The sequence below is a fragment of the Eleutherodactylus coqui genome, chromosome 11, assembly GCF_035609145.1.
Source record: "Eleutherodactylus coqui strain aEleCoq1 chromosome 11, aEleCoq1.hap1, whole genome shotgun sequence".
Classification (NCBI taxonomy): domain Eukaryota; kingdom Metazoa; phylum Chordata; class Amphibia; order Anura; family Eleutherodactylidae; genus Eleutherodactylus; species Eleutherodactylus coqui.
The window spans coordinates 9311977-9333703 of record NC_089847.1 but is presented as its reverse complement, the minus strand read 5'-3'; the positions used below and the strand labels follow the sequence as shown (position 1 = coordinate 9333703).

The 21727-nt window shown below is 40.8% G+C and overlaps 1 long non-coding RNA gene across 1 annotated transcript in view; it reads left to right on the top strand.

Annotated features, from left to right (window-relative positions):
- The first annotated feature begins 18689 nt into the window (after nucleotides 1–18689).
- LOC136582781 (uncharacterized) overlaps nucleotides 18690–21727 on the top strand; it is a 41911-nt gene continuing 38873 nt past the window's right edge. Inside the window, exon 1 of the long non-coding RNA XR_010787217.1 lies at nucleotides 18690–18770. This is a non-coding gene — a long non-coding RNA (uncharacterized lncRNA). The remainder of the gene's footprint in view (nucleotides 18771–21727) is intronic.

Here is a 21727-nt window from a genome sequence, read left to right as displayed (position 1 = left end):
TAGATCATCATATTAAAAAAACACACAAAAAATTCTTACAAAATGTTTAACATAAAAACTTGATTTATGCAATAACTTATTTTTTGGTCATACATTCCCTTTAAAAAAAGGTCAGCACCTACATTATGTACCTGTGTACTTAAATGGACGGTCCAAATCCAGTAACTGAACCTACAGAAGCCTGTTTGCACAGTCCTTACCCACAGTTGCACCACCCTCTATATAAACACATTTGTTACCTTCCTCTTGTGTCAGACACTTGCTTTCAGGGGTGACATTTTTGATCATGACAAAATAGTAACTAGTTTTATGGCGTCAGAGAATACCTTTAAAATTATTCTTACTGAGTTCTGCTTGGTGCGGGCCATGAGAAGGCAGTGCATTACACAGGATTGCTCCCTATCCCTTTGAATCTCTGTGTCTTGCAGGCTTTACACTAGGCAGTTTAAACTAGAAAGCTCGTTTGGTTGTCAAATACCATTGTACCATAAGCATACATTACAGGCTACATACATGTTTGCCCTTTTCTTTTTTAATAATTTTTTTTTACTGCAAATTAAGACTTTTTGTAACTGGGTTTGCTTCATATGCTTGTATTGTTTTCCAAGACACTGCAGACTGGAGAGCTGAAATCTTAGCAAATTCTGTCAGTCAGAGTTTGCTGACAGCTCCTTCCCTTTCTGTGGAGCTACTACAGAGGGCAGTATGACAGTGCCTGGAAAATGTGGAGGAGATCATGAAGACAGAGAGCAGAGAAATCTACTATTACAGAGGGCAATAATTCACTCCAGTTGAATTGTCTACTCTTATCAGCAGTGAAAGGGAAAGGACCATATCAGATACTTATAAAGAAAATGAGACAGACTGAGAGACAGCTGTGTATTACTGAGTGGGCATGGTTGCACTACACAGCCTCTGAAAGTGGAGAGGGGAGAAGGAGCTGAGCTTGTGTGCATTCTTGAGAAAGACCAGCTGATCAGTGCTGGGAATGCCCCCAAGCCAGAAACTCAAATGTAGGAGAGCCTGCAAATCATGTATGAGACTTTCTAAATGCATAAGAATGAAAACTCAATGCAAAAATCAGATAAGTGCATCATTTTTTCTGCAGGGTCTTAGTAAGATCTGTCTATATTGAGTTTTGTGGGATAAGATATAGTATAACTTGTAATCTAGTCACTTAAACCTTTGCTTATTCTGGGCTTAAGATTCCAGTAGGTGGTCCGAAAAGTGACTGGCAGCTATTTCTGTCTGCAAAGTAGTACAGGGAAGTCTGTCAATCATTCATAGGACCACCCACTGGACTCCTAAGTCCAGAATTAGGTTTAAATAACTGGATTACAAGTTATACTGAAGCTTTTAGCACAATGCTATATGACCAACCTGCTCTACTACCTACCCACAGATTGGACTGCATTTTCAATGTGATGATTTTCCTTTAAATGGATGGCAATCTGAATAAGTGCTTTTGTTTGCAAAAGTTTCTAGAACTGGAAGTACAACGGGTGGACAAAAATATGGAAACACCGTATGAAATGCATGGGTTTTTAATCATTAACACTGCACTGCCCTCTCGACTTCTGCTTGTCTGAGAGCTTTCCCGCCAAGTTTGTGTTTTCTTCACCTCTTGCCCTGCTCTGCGTGGTTTTAGGAGCCAGCTGGTAACAGTAGATGAGTGGATGAAACCCCTGACAAATGGAACCTTTTAGCTCAGGCACATGTTCATTTCTACCAGGCAGCATCTGCGTCACATTACATCCACTTAAAATCGGTCTCTACATTTCTTGTTGAAATATGATTTATAATCCCATGTAACTTAAGGCATGTATTTTATACGGTGTTTCCATATTTTTATCCACCCCCTGTAATTATATGACAGCTACGTCCTATTAGTCATTTTAGCACTCATGGGACTAGTTCATTCATCATAGGATCACCCTGCAAATTATTTGCCTTCTTTCTCTAAGCTATCTCTGTCATTCCATGAGAGATTTCCCCTTCCCCCAGTCCATACCTTGCCCTGTACACCAATGTCATGTACATTTTTATACTACGGCTATAGCTTTTCTGTTAATAAAAGATTTATAACGGCACTGCTCAAGTCATTTTACTTCTGTTGCCGATTTCCACTCCACCCCTTTGGTTTCTAACATTAGTTTTCCCAAAGTAAGCAAACCTACAACAAAATAAGAGGGAAAGGGCAAAGTTTTATAACAAATCAAATGGGATAGAAAATGGTAAAAAGTCAGAAAATCTCTAAAAATTCGCCTCTGTGATGAGCATGAGCCGGATATTGCTGACTCTCCATAGCAAGTTAGGAAAGTTTCCAGGACTTAATGTTTTATGTATGCCTCGAACTTGTAATTAATGTGCATAACTATACACCTGCAAACGTCACAAACATGAAATATATAGTCAGCATTTATTTTCCTTCATCACTAATCCTGTACCAAGAACCGGCCTGGTTGCCCATCAGTAAATTTAATAGGCATTACTATGAGCTCATGGAACAACCAAATTCCACTACTGTGCCCATAAGTAACACGAAGAGTAATTGAGTTTGCTGTTGACTGCGCTCTGCTTTTACTCTCAACTCCAAGAAGCGCTGCAAGCAAACGACCAGACCCACCTTGTTATAAGCAGACATGTACCTATCTGGCGACTTCCACCATACAGGTGGCTGCGAATACAATCAGCCATGAGACAATGCTGTTTACGTGGGGGTTTTCTATCCTAATTTCTATTCTAAGCTCAGGGCTTGTGCATCAGAAGTTGATTTTTTTGCAAGGTTGCAATGTACAGAGAAAGCATCTTTATGCAACACTGATTATCTATAACAGTTATTGTAGCTAAGCATTTCTCTTATGCGCACTTGCATTATTGCATATATATATATATATATATATATATATATATATATATATATATATATCACCAACTGCTATAACCTCATACATACAGTATACGGCAACACATTTATCTTATTCACATGGTGTTCGGTACATAGAAATGGTTGCTAATGTTGACGACTATAGACATCTGCAGAATAGAAAGGGTTAACATGCTTTAGGTTTTCTTCAGTCTATTTTGGGTTTTTAATTTTTTTTCAACAAAAAACATCTGTGAATAAATGCGACTTTCTAATCATGCCTGCATTTTTACAGATTTTCTTTGGAATGTTTTTTCCTATAGAGAAGCCTGTGGGAAAAAAACAGGAAAAACCCAGACAGAGCATGTCGCAATTTGGGAAATTTTACCAAAAGTAGGAAATACACGACAAAGGGGCATGTCATATGTTCTTATTGACTTACAGCTAATATCTGAAGAGCGCGGTGTTTTTGATGCAAGGCAGCGCCCTACATTGCTGAAGCCGCGGCACACGGGGGGATCGGACCGGGTGACGTCAGACTTACACTATTAATAAGAGATTATCAGGTTCCTAATCTGTAAGGTGTGAGGACTGGACATAGTCTCACCTCTAGCATTTACAGACCTGTAGTTTCAGCTTTTATTACGTTCCGGCTATAATCTTAGTGGTTTGTTTGCATATTTAATGATGTATTGATTGATTTTTTTTAATATGTTTAATTGCACATTATACGGTCTTACTGCTGACATCAGAGATGCGTTCTGTATGAAAGCATCACAAACGGTAATAACCGAGCCCGAGTGACATTGTCCTATCCCTATAAGGCCGCCTCGCAGGAACATATCTTTACTTCGTATTTGGTCCGTGTTCTGTGGAAAGTAACACAGAGCGAATGAAAATCTATGAATTTATTTACATGGATGTATTTCTTATGGCTCTGTTTTAATAATGGAGCATGTGCTACTTATGTCCGTAGTGTGTGAAAAATACGCCCATTACAGTCTATGGAAAGTGATTACAATATAGATGCATCCTGTGTCATCAGCGTTGGAGCAGAATTTACCTGTATCTTTTCTACTATTGGTGTTATTTCCTACTGAGCAGATACAGATTTGCATTTGTCCAGCAGGAAATAAAAGAATGACAGCAAATACAGAAGAAATGCCCAGGACATATGCATCCAATTGTATCTGTAACATGTCCGAATTACAGATCCCTATTATGGATGGGTTACAATACACTAGTGTGAAACTGGAACTAATACATTTTTAGGATGCAGCCATAATCATATATTGTAGGTGTTTTGTATCAGATGGATGGATAGATAATAGATAGACAGCTAGATAGATATGAGATAGATATAGATATAAGATAGATAGATAGATAGATATTTATAGATATGAGATAGATAGATAGATAGATAGATAGATAGATAGATAGATAGATAGATATTTATAGATATGAGATAGATAGATAGATATGAGATAGATATGAGATAAGATAAGATAAATAGATAGATAGATATATAGATAGATAGATATGAGATAGATAGGCGGTATATATAGATATAAGATAGATAGACAGATATGAGATAGATAGATGGATAGATAGATATGAGATAGATATATAGATATGAGAGAGATATGAGATAGATATGTGATAGATATGAGATAAGATAGATATGTGATAGATAGATATGAGATAGATAGATAGATGAGAGAGAGATATGTGATAGACATGAGATATGAGATAAGATAGATAGATAGATAGATAGATAGATAGATATGAGATAAGATAGATAGATATGAGATAGATAGATAGATATGGGATAGATAGATAGATAGATAGATAGATATGAGATAGATAGATATGAGATAGATAGATATGAGATAGATAGATAGATAGATATGAGATAGATAGATAGATAGATAGATAGATATGAGATAGATAGATAGATATGAGATAGATAGATAGATAGATATGAGATAGATAGATAGATATGAGATAGATAGATAGATATGAGATAGATAGATATGAGATAGATAGATAGATATGAGATAGATAGATAGATAGATAGATAGATAGATATGAGATAGATAGATAGATAGATAGATAGATATGAGATAGATAGATATGAGATAGATAGATAGATATGAGATAGATAGATATGAGATAGATAGATAGATAGATAGATAGATAGATAGATAGATAGATAGATATGAGATAGATATGAGATAGATAGATAGATATGAGATAGAGTGATAGATTTGCACTGGGTTAGGAATCAATATAAGATAATCTTAATAGCTCTGATCTAGAAATACCCATGTTCACAAATATATCCACGGGATGCCATTAGGACTGGTGACTACAGTCTATTACCCTTTTCTCAACCATTTCAGACTGTTGTGTTCTTCAATGTGATGAGTGACAAGTGGTTCACAAAACTCAGGATCACTACTTTATGTTCCCTATATATCCGGCGTTGAGGACCTCCATATGTGACTGGCATCAGCTGCTCTTCTAATATCACTACTGCACCACTATCATCTGCCCACTTTAGGTTTGAAGTGCCACTTTAAACGAGTACGAATCACTGGTCTCTGCCTATAAGGATGGACCGTGTACACATATGTGCGTATTCCTCCTCAAGAACAGGTGTACGTAACGACCGCAGAATACATCTACTTATACTAATCAAAAACACTAAAACAGCAATCAGAGCTCCGTAAAATACCACAATCGTGGGGAAAAAAAAGAGCAGTGTAGTCTTGCCACAGACAAAATGTAATTTGGAACATCTAACTGGATTTCCATAAGTACCATAACAGCGAGTTTGTGTTAATTATATATAGACTGAGTTTGTTTTTACGGTTTTTTATTGTTGTTTTAAGAGCAGCTTATTGCACATCCAAATCTTCACTATAAAAAGGGAGTTCTTTTTCAATTGAGCCGGTAATGCAATTGTTTTAGATTTTCAGAGAATGTCACTAATCATATATTATTACTCCGGATAATACCCAGATCCGCTACATTGGCGTCATTTAGACAACGCAGAAATTTTTGATCCTTTTTTTTTTTTTTTCTTTGCATTATAAAAATAAATGCTTGCAATATTTACACGGCGAACCGCGTTTAGGCTACTTTTAATAGCAAAAAAAAAAAAAGACTTCCAGAATCCAGACGGCCTCTGGTAATGGCTTTAAAAAGTCATTCAAACTTATTAGTGCTGCAAAGGCCAGAATTTAAAGATCCTGTAATTTTCAAGCGTGATCATGTTAAAATAGATTTACAGCAGACAATAGTGAGATCCTTGGGCTAAAGCTGTATTTTTTCCTGCTCATAATTTAATATTAAGGTTTTTTGTTTTTGGTTTTTTTTTTAGCGGCGGCATCTATATATGTAAGTATAGGTAACGTCTCCAAGTTCATCGCGCAATCCTTTAATAAGAGCGATAAATACGGTTTACAATGTAGATAAATCTCGAAACAAAACACGACACAAATTGTTAATCTTGTACATCTCCCCATTAATTGCCAAGCACGGGCATATGCTTTATACACAAATATTTGCAAGGCAATAAGCATAATAAATAGGTTTTAGCACACAGATTAATCTTAATAGTTACAAGCTGTTAATCCTATACATCAGATAATAATTTGCCATAAATAATTGTTTACAATCTTGATATTTGCATGTCTTGGGTTTTAGCAATATGCAATAAAGAAATGTAATTTTAAATAATTTGATTGTGAGACTGCCGGGAAAATATTGTAAGTCGTGATTAACGGAAGGGGAGATTTTGGTATACGAATGGCGAGGATGCGGCTTAATATCAGCAGCCCTTCATTATTGCTGCAATAAATATTTTAAAAGTTAAGTTTAGTCTCCAGCAATAATAAGGAATATTTAGAAGGCAAATATAAATGTAATTAGTGATATATTTCATTTTCTTTGTTCAGAGGGGACGATAAGATAGACATAGAGTCACAGATAAACCAGGCAGTGTGCAAAAAAAAAAATACTCGTACTGAACCTGAATCATAGGAGGAAGGAATTAGGGGAAAACAACAACAATAATAATAATAATGCTGCAGCTGCGGATGCAGGGGATTTAAATAAGAATATTTTTTGTATTCGCACCGATTCTGACGGCTTGGGTTGATTTAGCATTAAAAAGTAAGATTATTGATCCGAATAGGCTCCCCAAAATACACCCTCACTGCAAATGAAATCCGGTATTCCTGTTTTATAAAGTGGCTAACTACTACAGAACATGCCGATTTTATGACTCTTCAAGTGGAGTGAGCAGTGCACTTTATATAGCATCCAGCTGCTTCGAAGGAGGATTTGATCCACTTCCTCGCACGATAAAGATAGTTATTTTTCTGATATTTAACTAAAATAAGATTTATTTTCAGATTTCTTCCTTTCTCATTAAGTGTCAGGTAGAGATACTATAATGTTTCAGACGATTTTATAGCTTACCTGCGATTCCCATTCTGTGTTGCATCAGTGCAAGGCTACTAATGTAAAACAAAAGGAGCTTCCTCCGGCAGAGACAGGTTAAACAGTTGCTCCTAAGGATACGCATCCCATTTTTTTTTGCAATTATCAAACTTATGACATCTGCGTTTTATGAAACTAAACTTAAGTGTAATCAGCGGCGACATTTTTAAAGTCTTGTTGCCGGGAGTTTTGTTACATCTAAGAGGGAGATTTTACAGACTCTACCTTTACTATAAAATATATATGTACCGGAGGAGCGGGGAAGGTGCTTCTCTGGAAATGAAAAAAATGACTTCCTTATAGCCTACAGATGTAAAATGTAATATCAGTCCCTAAGTGGCACAGCAACAACAGAGGAGATCACAAACCAGATGAAGCATATAAATTTCCTATATGAACAATTGTTTTCATTTTCCTCCCATGCCACTAGATATTATAAGTAGAAAGTAAAACAGAAGTAAATATGTTCATTCCACTCTTGTGATCAGTGATAAATGAAGGGCTATTGAGCTCAACAAAGGTCAGGCAGAGCTACACTGCAGATTTCGGCAATGTAGACCTTGTGGATGTACCTACACTCCCACCAACAGGCCACTAGCGGTACTGCATCACTGTCCCCAGCTACTAGAAGCTTGTTCTCTTCAATGTTACTACAATAATGGTTGCATCAGGTTATTGCACTAATTAACCTTTATAGATTAATTATATTTGTAGATGCCGTCACATCTGATTTTGACTCCTGATAACCGTATTGAAGGTGTCTCTCGAGAAGGTCCAGGCTTGTTTGGGCCTTCAGGCTGCTCACTGGTATTTCTGAAATTATAGCCATCAATCTTGATGCTGGCCATCCCGTTTCTTCTTCTATCTTCCAAGTATAACTGAGCCTTCTTTAAGGATTAGTATGGAGAGGAGAAAAAGGTGGAGCAACTCAGAGTTGGTGTCTAAAGGTTTGAGACCAGAGATTGCTTGATGGAATAAAAAGCTGAGGTAGAGTTCAAACGGAGCTGCTGCCAACCAGGTGAACTCCTTGCCGCAAGGCTGGGCATTGAATACTGTGCAGAGCAACCGTTAAAAAAAAAAAACGGCTATGGTGCAACCCTCCTACAAAGAATTATTGACCAATGGGTAAAAGTTAAAAACTTTTAGTGTGTAAAACACCAAAAGAAGCACGTTTCAAGGCTAATAGCCTCTTCTTCAGTCAAGCTGGGATATAGACAGTGTGCACTCTAGTCAATGCATGGTTCATTAGTATTAGAGGTAGTGAGTTAGGCACTAATAACACACTGCTAAGAGTAAAGCAGACCTGAAAAAAGCAGTGAGCACACGCCAAAAAGTACTAAAATATGTCACTCTTTATTACATTAATATTAGTACAAACACATGCAAACTGGCAGTAGCCAGCACCACACAGCGATACCATGGTGCCTAACTCACTACCCCTGATACTAATGAACCATGCATTGATCAGAGTCCACACTGTCTGTAGTCCAGCTTGACTGAAGAAGAGTCCATTAACCTCGAAACGTGTTTCTTTGCTGTTGTTTTACACACTCAAAGGTATCAACCTTTACCTTTAGTCAAGAGGTCTTTGTGGGAGTGTAGCGCCGTGTACCAGGTTTTATTTTACAGTTATTCTGCACATTCTTATAGGATGGCCAACATGGCTTCAGTCTGGTTATTTGTTGTTCAGAGGGATCCATTTTTGTCTTCCACTTCATTCTCAAAAGTCTTCAGGAACAATTCGTTCGAAGCATCATTGCCTTTCCTGTTCTGTTTCCTAAAGACTGTGCAGCATTCATTTCCATGACAAGTACAAAGCCTGGACAGGTCTCTCTGCACACAGACCTAGAATCAAATTATCTACATCCTGCATCATCATTAGACCACGATCACGTTGCTGACTTTTAGTGCAGATTCCACACCGAAAATGCATGCCGAAATATAGCAGCATGTAAGTGAAGGGGACTTTACAAAACTTCATTCACTGCTGCTACAAACAGACTGGAGCACATGCTGCAGGCTAGCCCTATATGGCATAGATTTGGGATTTTTAGACACAGGTTTCATTCATTGCTGTGCAAAGGGTGGATTCTGGTGCAAAAAACATATCTCAAACGTGCAGATTTTGCTCTGAATTGCTGCAGTTATCCAAATATATCCACAAGAAAATATAGCGTAAAAAAACAGAAAACAAAAGAAAAAATGCCATGAAAAACATAGCATTTAAAAAAAACCATGGTGTGATACCACTCTAAGGGCTGCACTAAAAAAGTGCGGCTATCTGAGCGAACGAACAGCAGTCATGAGCAAGTCGCGGCTGCTATTAGCGAGTTTGCCGCTCCCCCACCCTCTGCCGGCCGGCTCCTGTAGGAGTCTATGGGAGTTGCCGGCGCGGTGCTGTCAAAAGATAGGGCACGTCCTTTCTTTTGATGGAGAGAAATCTCAGTGTCAAAAAAGCGCGCATATTGCGCTATCTTTCGACGCGCGATTTTCCTAAAAAATCGTTCATCTGAAAGAACCCGTAGGAAGACATCTCAGCGTCAAAATGAGACTCGTGTGAAAAAGGCCTGAGGGACGTTCATACTGCGGTTTTTACATGCGTTAAACATATACATTTTTATGCTGTAAAAACGAATGCAAACATATATCTCGTTTGCAGTATACTGTCTCATTAAAGATGTGTCCGTTAGAAAAACGCATACATTTGCATATGTTTTTGCAAAAAAAAAAAAAAGTGTACATTTTTATGAATAAGAGAATTTTGGAGTTTCATTCCGCTGTTATTTAAAGATATCTGTTTTCTAGAGGGTGAAAAGTAGGAAGCGTTACAGCATACCATGCGATACATTAGGCTATAGGAGACATAGTAGAAAATAAAAGCATTTAAAAATGTGCATTTTTTTGGCGCTACGCAATAAGGGAGCTTTCACACCGCGGTGTCTGTATGTATTAAACAAACAGTATAAAAATGTATATATGTCACAAAAGTGTAAAAACAAATGCAGAGGGATCCCTCATTGGCAGCATACATTTTCATAAAAAAAACGTATCCATTAAAAAAACAAAAAAAACTATAAGTTTGTATACATTATAACAAAGAAAAAAGTATATGTTAAGAAGAAGAAGATGAAAATCTTGGAGTTTATTGTTCTTTCTTTGTCTGCTTTAAGACTTATACATTTTCTAGAGAGAGAAACGTATTGTGCCGCACAGCGTGCTGTAAAATGCGTCAGCCTATAGGAAAACAGAACTAAAAAGATTAATTTTGTGGGACAAAATTATGTTATCAACTACATTACTGTTTTTCTGCAAAAAACAAAAAACAAGTCAAAGCGTAAATTAGTGAAACGTATACCACACGTTCATCTGTGTTTGTCTGTTTTTCCTATAAAACTCCATGTATATGTTAAAGTGAATGTTTTTATACATTTAACAGCATGAAATGTATACGTTTCACACATACCAAAAATGCCGTATGAATACTCCCTGAGGCTTTATTAAAAATCGCGACCATGTGAAACATTGGATTGCAATGCATTATTATCACATGGGTAATTTTCGGGTTTGTGGAAAAAAAAAAAATCGCACCATCAAAACGACCACCATTTTTTGGTCGCCGATTTTTCACGCTAAATCAAAAGATAGGTCTTGACCTATCTTTTGACGAAAAATGCTGGAGGCTCCCATAGACTTCTATAGGAGCTGAAAAAAAGGGGGAGGGAGTCTACCTGCATCCAGCGCTTAGAATAGAAGACAGCTGGCTCTATTTAAGCATTAGAAGTCATTTTGAGTATTTCTGCCGACCAACGAAATTCTGTGCTGCAGCGTATTTTTACGTGATACACCCATGTGGATGGATGAGGAAACGCTAATTAACCTAGGGGCTTGATCATGGTGATTCTTCAGTGATGCTGTCGGGAAGGGTATCATCTCTCCCTAAGGAGAGAACCTAGAAGGTGAGTGAGGAGGCTTATAAAGCCATGCATGCTCCTCTGGGAAATATATGCAAATAAGGAAGATGGAACAATACCTCTGCAGCGCCACCTATTGGACGGCACCATTCCTGCAAATCAATGTCCAAATCATTGTTATAAAGACCTGTTTAAAGGGTCTGACATAAGTTGTTTTTATTGCTAATAAAAGCCGTCGTATCAACTGCTGGAAGGTAGGAGCGTGACCAGGAGGAGGAAAAGAGGATGTGGTTAGCTTCAAAGATTTATCGTATGGGCAGTTCTGTTGTGACTTTTTGGCTAAGCTTATGTCTAAGACGCGTCTTCAAATTCTTCAAAATGTCACATGCCGAATGTGAAATTAGGCGCAAATATCATCCTTCTCTGTGGTGTCAAGGTTTGTGCTGAAAAGACACTTCCCTCACACTGGGTTAGCTATGCGACTCTTTAAAAAGCACAGGGTCCACCAAGAGGAGACCCCCTCTTAGGGTGCATTTACACGAGTGTGTGCGTACATAACTGCGCACAAAACCGTGCACCAATGTACGTGCACAAACACGCATGGATTCAGGTCCATGCCCATTACCTTCAATGGGGCCGCGGCCACTGCCGGGAACCCCTGCAGTGATTTTCGGGGAAGGGCTTTAAATATAAGTCCTTCCCTGAAAATCATTCCTATCTGGTGTATAAAAAAAAGTACTCATCTCTTCATCACTGCCGGGGCCCAGGTGCGTCTAGCAGCTTGGGTCCTGTCACTGTAATGAATGGCTGAGCGGTGCCTGTGATTGGCTGAGCGTTTAGCCAAACAGATGCAGCCCTTTCAGCTTGCTGAAAGAACTTCATTACAGTGACAGGACCCAAGCTGCTAGATGTGCCTGAGCCCCGGCAGCGGTGGAGAGGTGAATATTTTTTTTTTAAATTTTTTTTTACTAGATAGGAATGATTTTTCAGGAAAGGGCTTATATTTAAAGCCCTTCCCTGAAAATCACTGCAGGGGTGCCGGCATTATATTGCTTTCAATGGGGTTGCCGGCAGGGGGGGCCCCATTGAAACAAATGAGAGAGCTTCGCGTTCCTCTGCCACAACTGAGTCCCCTTGTCACTGAATACTATGACAGTGCGATCACAGTGTTCAGTGACAAGGGGGCTCCCCGCGGGGAATATTGACATGCACCATCGACCTATAGTGCATGCATGTCCTATCCTTTACAGGTGTGTGCGTTTGCACGCCTGTATAACACGGACATGTGAACACACCATAGTGAACCAATGGTTCTAATAGACGCATGGTTTTGTGCGCAGCTATTTATGCACACGCTCATATGAAAGCATCCTTACTGAGCAGCTTTCCGTTCCAAGACCTGAGTGGGAAACCTCATTCTATGACATTCATATGGCCTAATCTGGGGACATTGGAGTGACTGTATCAACAGGGGTTGTGTTCTTGGCACAACCCTTTTAACTGGGTATTTTGTATTTGAAGAGTGGATTGAAGGGGGTTACAGATCTCCAGTGGAACTTTTATGGCTTCCTGCTAATGCAGGTTAATAGACAAGTGGGCGCGGTTAATAAGTATTAAAATACACCCCCTCCACTGCTGCCCCGCCCTCCTCCATTCCCAAACTTTTTTGTCGCAAAAAAACCACTCATACTAAAAAGGCTGCAGGCTTTCCACAGTCCCTACTTACCTCCGAGCTCAGCAGTCATGTGCCCATGTCCGATGTGGCAAATCACCAGCCTCAACAGGTACTGGGACTAGTGATTGGCCACAGCAGTCATGAGGACCTGGAAGTGAGTGCAGACCAGAATGGTAGAGACAAACAATAGGTGTGTATAGCTTTTTATTATTGTTTTAACCCCCTCAATAATTTGCAATTGTATCCACGTTCTGAGGACACAGTTGAAATTGGTGCTGCTGCCAGTGGGCCCAATGCAGATGCCCAGTTTGCCCTGTGGTTTAAGCATCCCTAAATGCAGAAGCAATGTTGGATACAATCCTGTATATTTAAGAAAACAAAGAACATCTCCACTGGATAAAATTCTTAAAAGCGTCACATATTTTTAGAGGTTTCTAGTGTACTGATGAGGCCATTGTAGAAGAGAAGCTATCCCTGTTTTCTTCTGCAAGGGCACTATGGAAGGCTTCATTGCCAACCTACCAATCCTGCTTTACCCAGCAGTCTTATGTCACTTTAAATGTTGGCAGCAGTGTACTAGATAGTATATAGTGACACATTCAGCCAGAGTAGACCAAGTAGCAGTAGCTAGCATGGCCCCTTGTGTGCGTGGTAAGGCGCTTAGTGCTCAATTCAGGCAATCAGTAGCTGGAAAGAGTTCAGAGTTGCCATAATTCCTAATGCTCCAGACAGAAGCCAAACAACAATGCGCTCTGTTTCTATCGTATTATTGTGTTAGCCGCCACAACAACACTGGTGAATTCTGTTAGCTCCTGTTAAAAAAGTTCCAGGCCACCGTGTCAGAATTCAGCGTCTCAGGGGAGGTTTTATTGATTTTAAAAACCATGGAATTTGAACCGAGTTGAACCCACATTGATGTTTCTCGAGTCATCATGGACAAAAGGGAAAGCAAATTATTGGTTTCTTTTCACAGGTTTTGAAAGGTTTTTTCTATAAAGAATCTTAGTAAACTGTAGTAAATTAATTAAGAGGCCCTACTGAACATGGGGCCACAGGCTGTTGAAATACTGCCTGTGCTCTCAGGGTGGGCGATATGAGAATGATAGTGATCCCTCATCTATCGTGGGGGTTACATCCAGAGACCTCCGCGATACGTGAAAATCTACAAAGTAGCGGCATTATATTTACACAAATGAATCTGCCGGGTGAACTGCCAAACAATCGCAACAGTGAACAAACAGACCGATGCTACGATCAGTGAGCCAATCAGTGAACAGGATACAGAACAAATTCCATTAGCCAATAGTGTGCCGTGTACAATGTCGCATTTGCAACCACTAGCGGCGTACCATATTTCCTGTATGTACTGCAAAATTCCACGATATAGCGAAAAACTCAGCGAAACCAGAATTATATATGGTCTATCTAGAATCCGCGATGCACTGAAGCCGCAATCATTGAACCGCCATATAGTGAGGGATCACTGTATTACCTTTTAATATGTGGTGCTGCTTAATACTTGGACATTACAAGGGCAATATTACTAGTGATGTACGATACAACGTCTGATCAGACACACGGGACGTAGGAAGTGAACAAAGATTTGTGTCGACACAATTTGCTCAGAGGGAACCGTGCGTTCACAAATCTCTGAGTGGCTATTACATCACATACATCAGCTTATATATTAAGTAGGCAGGCTTACTAAAAGCTAACACTTATTGGTTCATCTTATCTTTAACATGGAACAAAGAAAGCAGGAAGTATATTTTACTTTCACTTTCTAAGTTTCGGGAAGGAAGGGGGAGAGAGAGTTTGAGGAGGAGGGGGGTGGGGGGAGTAGTGGGTTAATTCCAGCAGCTATCAAACTATTAATGACCACTTGTCCGTCAAATTTGTATGTGTGTGTGTGACGTGTGAGTTACTTGCAGAGCCTGACAGCACCTGTGATGTCAGTTACCGACTCTTAGCTCCGCCCCCTGATCACATGACGGTGACATCATCACAGGTCTTTTATCCTCCTTCTGCAGTGAATGAAGAATTATGGACAGCCTACATCCCTCACAAACCCCTGTGGCCTCAGTTGCTATACATACAGCAGTGCTCAGTCTGGAAGTTTGTACCTGCTTGTGAGACATCTGGACAACTGTGTGGAGACTGCAATAAATAGCACTTTAAAAATGTACATATACCAGCTCTTAGCTCCGCCCCCTGATCACATAACGGTGATGTCCCCACGGGTCCTTTATCCTCCTTCTACATTAAATGAGGAATTATGGGCAAACTACATCCCTCAAAACCCCCTGTGGCCTCAGTTTCTATGGATACAGCAGTACTGAGTCTGGCAGTTTGTAGTTGGTTGTGATACAGCTGAACACCTGTGTGGAGACTCCAATAAATGACACCTCACAAATGTCCACATAAATAGCTGGCGGTGCATATTGACCAACAACATTGCAGCATAGTCCTTCACCACTATCTTCACATCTCCTGAACGAGATACTTTGTCATCTCAAGTGCTAATGCTGCCAACATCAATTCAGCCTTCATCTAATCGTGAACCATTGTCCAGTGTTGAAACAAACCATCGCTATCGTGCAAACATGTCACCACAGTCCTTCAACGCCGCCGTGAAGCTAATGCAGCTTACATAACATAGCGACAAGCCACGATTTCACCTCAGCTACCAGCTGGTTAACAAAACACATGCAGCTCAAATGTGAAAGCTACGTAGCAGAGATGTGTGTGTGACATGCATGTAGCAGAGCTGTGTGGCTCATTGCGCAACCAGAAACACTGGTACTATAATTTCCTAATAATTACTAGTATTCCTGGTATCTGATTAAACAGTGTATATTAGCTACAGCTCGCAGACTGTATCACACAGGAGAGGATTAGATACATCTTTTAGTCAACTAAGTTTATACTAAGGGAAGTTAATAAAGGTAAAGTTAGTATACAGCAGCTACATTTCATTTGGTAGATACATATGAAGTAAACAGAACAATATATAATATGCTTCAGCCTTTGGGCTGATAGCAGAAACAATAGCTTATAAATCCTCGTATTACATTTTCCTCCCTTGGATAGCTATCACTTGCTTATAGCCTATCATCCTAATTTAGGGGTTTATACTTCCATAGACTTGAGTATAGCCTGTGTATTCCATGCTCCATCAGTGTCTATCCATGTTTTAGAGGGAGGATATCGTGGATTATAGCATATAATCTGTGAACCTTGTCCACACATGTAGTAAGTAGTTTTATGGTACGTGCAACCTCTTACTAGTCTCCCCTTACACATGTAGTAAGTATGGTACACTAATGTTCTTGTGGTGCGTGTACCCATTTAAACATTTATCACAATTATTGGCATAAATCCAAATCTCCTGTATGTGAAGTAATCACACCACCCCTAACACAGTCTTCAGTAGGTTCTTCATTCTTCTTGTTGTCTTGCTGCTGTAGTTCTCCCCTCTTCTAGTTGTTTGAGGGAAAAACAATGTCTCTGTGTGAAACCCGCTATCTCTGTGGAGTAAACACTGTCTCTGTGTAGTAAAACACTGTCAGCAGGTGCCTCCCCACTTTCTGGGCTTCCAGTAGAAAACAAGGTCTCAGTCTGGTCCAAGGCACTTCTGGAGGTTAAGGTGAGCTTCAGGGAAACTGTCAGATGTGGTAAGTCATGGTCTTACCTAGGGCAAGCATCTGCTGGTGATTTATCATCTCTCCCACTACTATGTTGTCTGCACTAATTCCCAATACTATTGGGCTGGGCCTACCATACGTCATCTTAAAAGGGGAATAACCAGTTCTTTTAGTGGGGGTAGATCTGATTCTGAGCAGAGCAATGGGTAGGACTCATTGCCATTTTAGGTGAGTCTCCTGATAGAGCTTCCTTAAAGCAAGTTTTAAAGTCCGGTTCATGCGTTCAACTTTTCCTGAGCTCTGAGGTCTGTAGGCAGTGTGTAATCTCCATCTGATCTTGAGACAGCTGGCTAGCTCTTGTATAATCTCTGCAGCAAAGGCTGGTCCATTGTCTGACCCAATCCGCAGCGGTAGGCCGTGTCTTGGAATTATGTGTCTTAGTAGTGCTCTGGCCACTTTGGTTGATTTCTCAGTCCTAGTTCAGTAGGCCTCCACCCACCCTGTGTATGTGCAGACAAAGACCAGGAGATACATCCATCTGTCAGCTGCAGGCATTTGAGTAAAGTTCACTAGTACATCTTGGAAAGGAGCTGCTCCATAAGATTATATTCCTGGAGTCTTCAGAGGACTTGGTCTGGGATTATTTCTTAGCTCAAAAATGGCACATTTTCTGGTGATCAACTAGTAGGTCTTGAGATGTACAGCACATTTTGGATTATATTTTCCATAGTGGTGGATCCATAGTGTGTGCCTTCATGCACTTTCTTGATAATTTCCGTTACTAGTGCTGTTGGGAAGATGAACCAGCCCTCAGGTGTGTATTTTCTATCTTCCATCCTTAGCCATTCCTGTTCACTTCGATTGTAGTAGGTGTTCCAGTTGCGGAGGGAATCCAGGAAAAGGGCTTGTAGCTTAACCGGACTTTTGGCGTTTAGGAAAGTGGCAGCTTACTTGGCATTAGCACCTGCTTCTCTGCTTCCCTGTGCAAGGAGTGAGTCTCCCTTCTGATGTCCTTTACAGTGAATGACTGCCACTTGACCTACACAGCTTCTAACAGTTACAAAAAGAGAGGGGCATGCTTCACTTCTTGACCCACTGAAGTGATCAGACCCTTTTCTTGGTACGGGGCCCCATGAACATGGAGAGTGAAGAAGGCATACTTTTGATTCAGTGGAGATTTTGACTGTCACCCCAGCTGCCAGGCTCTGATAAGTGCAATAAGTTCTACCTTTGGGCAGCGGTTCTGCTTCTATAGTAGTGTGTAAGGTGACCACTGCATATCAAGCATAACATATACCTTCATCCATCCCCTCATAGCAGTTATGGTAGGGGGTTCCAGTTCTAGTGGGCAACAGGGTGGTTGGATTTAGAGTCGTGCACACTTCCAACTTCAGTTTTGGGTTTTCCCATAAGAGGATTTGGTACTTGGTCATGTGAGCATTTGTCAGCTAGTGGTGACCTTTGGCATCCATCAGACTTATCACAGAATGAGGCACCCGGACTGTGAGATCTTGACCTAGAGTAAGTTTGTCAGCCTCTGTAACCAATGCCACTGTTGCTGCCAGTGCTCTCAGGCAGGGAGGTCATCCTTTGGCCACATTGTTAAGTTGTTTGGAGAGATAGGCAACAGATTGAGAACACTAATCGCCAGTATCTTCTTTTCATAAACATACAGAATAAATGGTTTCTCCAGATTAGGCAAGGCCAGTGCGGGTGCTTTTAGGAAAGCCTGCTTGATGCTGTCATAGGCCCTTGTATGTTCCTGCTCCCAGCAGAAGGGGGCATCGTCATCTCCCTTTGTGATTTCATAGAGGGTTTGGCCATTTCAGCAAAGCCAGGAATCCATATTCTGTAGAATCTAGCAGCTCCAAGGAATTTTCTGACTTCTCTTTTGGTGGTTGGTACAGGGATATTGCAGACAGCCTGTTTTCTTTCAACTCCTAGTTGTCTATTACATTCTGAATGTGAAATCCTAGGTATTTGACAGTTGCTTGGCAGATCTGTACGTTCTTCCTTGAGAATTTGTATCTGGCTTCATAAAGATGACGAAGCACTGTCTCAGTGTTCTGCAAAAATTGTTCAGAGGAAGATCTGGCTATGAGAAGGTCCTCCATATATTCTAGCAATACAGTGCCTGGCTGGGAAGGGAGAGAGAGTTTCCTTAGGTCAGTAGCAAGAGCTTCTCCAAAGAGTGTGGGTGAGTTCTTGAACCCTTGGGGCAAACGGCTCCAGGTAAGCTGGTATTTTTCTCAAGTTCTTGGGTCTTCCCATTGGAAGGCAAAGATGAGCTGACTGTCCTCTGTTAGCTTGACAGTGAAGAGAGCGTCTCTCAAATCCAGCACAGTAAAGTAAGTTGCTTTCCCCGGTATCAGTCTGAGCAGTGTGTACAGCTTGGGCAATGTCTGATGCAAAGTAACCACAGCTTGATTTACAGCTCTGAGATTCTGAACCGTGTGGTACTCTGTTGTTCCAGGCTTCTTTATAAGCAGGAGGGGGTGTTCCAGGGTGATTGGCATCTCCACAGGATACCATACTTCACAAAACTCTCCATTTGCAGTGCAATGCTTTGGCAGGCAGCAGATGGTAAGCGGTGTTGCTTGATGGACTTGGTTGTGCCCCTGGTTTTAGCTGTACTGGGTATATTCTGAGCGAGTCCTGGTGGATTATCTTCTGCCCATACTCCCGATTGTTTCATTACTAGGTCCGGGCTGGGACCTAAGTGATCTGGCTCATGAATGACAGCAAAGAATCTTCATTCTTCCTCTTGAGGAACTGTGGTTTAGAGGATGTGGGCGGGAGTTGGAACATCTTTTCCAAGTTGTAAAGTCATCTGTCCGTCCGGTTCAAAAGACACTTGGGCCTGTAGTTTTCTCAACATATTCCATCCCAAAAGTGGCATTGGACAGTCCGGTAGATACAGGAATTGATGAGTCACTTTTCTGTCTCCTAAGGTGTATTGCCATGGTACAATAAAATGATGCTTCCCACCTTGTCCAGTAGCTCCTACAATCTGGGCTGTTCTGCGTGAAAGAGGGGCTAGTTGTTGGGTTATAACTAGAGATGAGCGAACGTACTCGGATAGGCACTACTCGTCCGAGTAATGTGCCTTATCCGAGTACCGCTGTGTTCGTGCTGAAAGATTCGGGGCGCTCCGCTGCTGACAGGTGAGTCGCAGCGGGGAGCGGGGCAGAGCGGCCGGGAGAGAAGGAGAGAAAGATCTCCCCTCCGTTCCTCCCCGCTCTCCCCTGCAGCTCCCCGCTCCGCAGCGCGTCCCGAATCTTACAGCACGAGTACAGCGGTACTCGGATAAGGCACATTACTCGGACGAGTAGTGCCTATCCGAGTACGTTCGCTCATCTCTAGTTATAACTAAATGTTTAGCTCCAGTATCAACCATAAAGTTCACAGAATGACCTCCTACATTTATTCTGACCATAGCTTCCTAAGGGGCCCAGCAGATAGGAACCTGGTCACCCTCATTTGGAATTATCTTTGTGCAGCAGAACAATAAGAGCAGAACAAGATGGAGGTCAGTGGGGGAGGGGCAAAGTGGCTCTGCCATGTGCTTGTCTCTGGTAGCGGCCATTTTGGGCCTGGTTCCTTACTCTTTCTCTTCCTATATGAAAAGAGGAAGTGAGGGGGCAGTCTCTACTTCAGTGACCATGCTTCTTGCACCTTTTGCATTGGTCTCTATCAAGGGGGCGTTGTTGGGGCCTACCCTTCTGTGCATATGAAGGAGATGGGTCGTTTTCGGCGTTGTATGGGGGTGGGGGCTGTCTTCTTGACTGGATTGCTGCAGCCTGTAAGTCTGCTTTCTTTTTAATTTTAAGTTCTTTGTCTCTTAAATTGATCCCTATTCACAAAGACCCTCTTTGCCATCTCCAGCAATTGTGTGGCATGCATTCCAGCAAAACCTTCATACTTTTTAACTTTCTTCTAATGTCACTACATGCTTGAGCACCAAAAGAGAAATTAACTGTACACAGGTTTTCTGCTTGGGAGGGGTCAAAGGGGTATACATTCTATACGATTCACACAATCTTTCAAAATAAGCTGCTGCGCTTTCATCTGCACCTTGTGTCACCTCTGCCACTTTAGACAAATTCATAGGTTTCTTCCCAGCTTTTCAAACACCTTATATAGCATTCCTTATGTACTGTTAGACTGCATCTTCCATCATCAAATACGGTAGTTGCATGAGCATCTGCGTTTGCTATATCACGTGGGATTATGCTCTGCCTGGTACTTCCCAAAACTTGTGTCAATACAGTGACATTCTTCAATAATAAACAAAGTACAAAGAAAGTGTTGACAATCCCCCTAAATGAGCTTATGAGTGCTCCTGGTATTTTCCAACAATTCTGTCATTGCCTGAGGTTTTTCAGAGAATGAGCGAGTGCTGCTTTTCTAGTTCAGACGGTCGGAACTGGTATAAGGGGATATACAGAAAAACAGTACATCTATCTGCCATCATAATTTCCTGTATGGACGTTATGGGCTTGGCATTCTTAAATCTTGTTACACCTGGGGAGGATCTTATGGGGCGTATTCCCAGGGGTGTGAACCCTGCTGTCACATCTGCTGGGTCAGTAACCTGAAACACTACACTACTGCATACCAAACACTAGAACATAATAAAGACAACTGCAACAAGGAAACAAGCTTTCCCTAATGAACTTTAGTCAGACAGGGGACCTGCCTATACAGCAGGTTACCCGTCCTGACAAGGACGAACCTGACCACATGTGGGATAGGGAAATTACCCAAAAAAATAAGATGGAAAAAAGATAATTTAGGGACAGTGCTCTTATTATGTATGTAATAAATATATATGTATATAAATATATAAAAATCTCAATTTAATCAATATCAATACGTGCTGCGACATGACACTACCCAAATCTACCACAAGGGGGATAGCATGCAGATTAATAAAGCACCGGATGGTATAAAAAATTTGCGATCCAGGGAAAATAGTGAATCAGTAAAGAAAATCAATCAGGTGCTCACAGGGTAAATTGCAAATAAGTGTTGGATAGAAAGCACTTACTGTGGAGAAGGTCTCATTTCTGGAGACCTCCCAAAAGGATTTCCAAGAATAATACTTGTCTTAAAGGTCCAG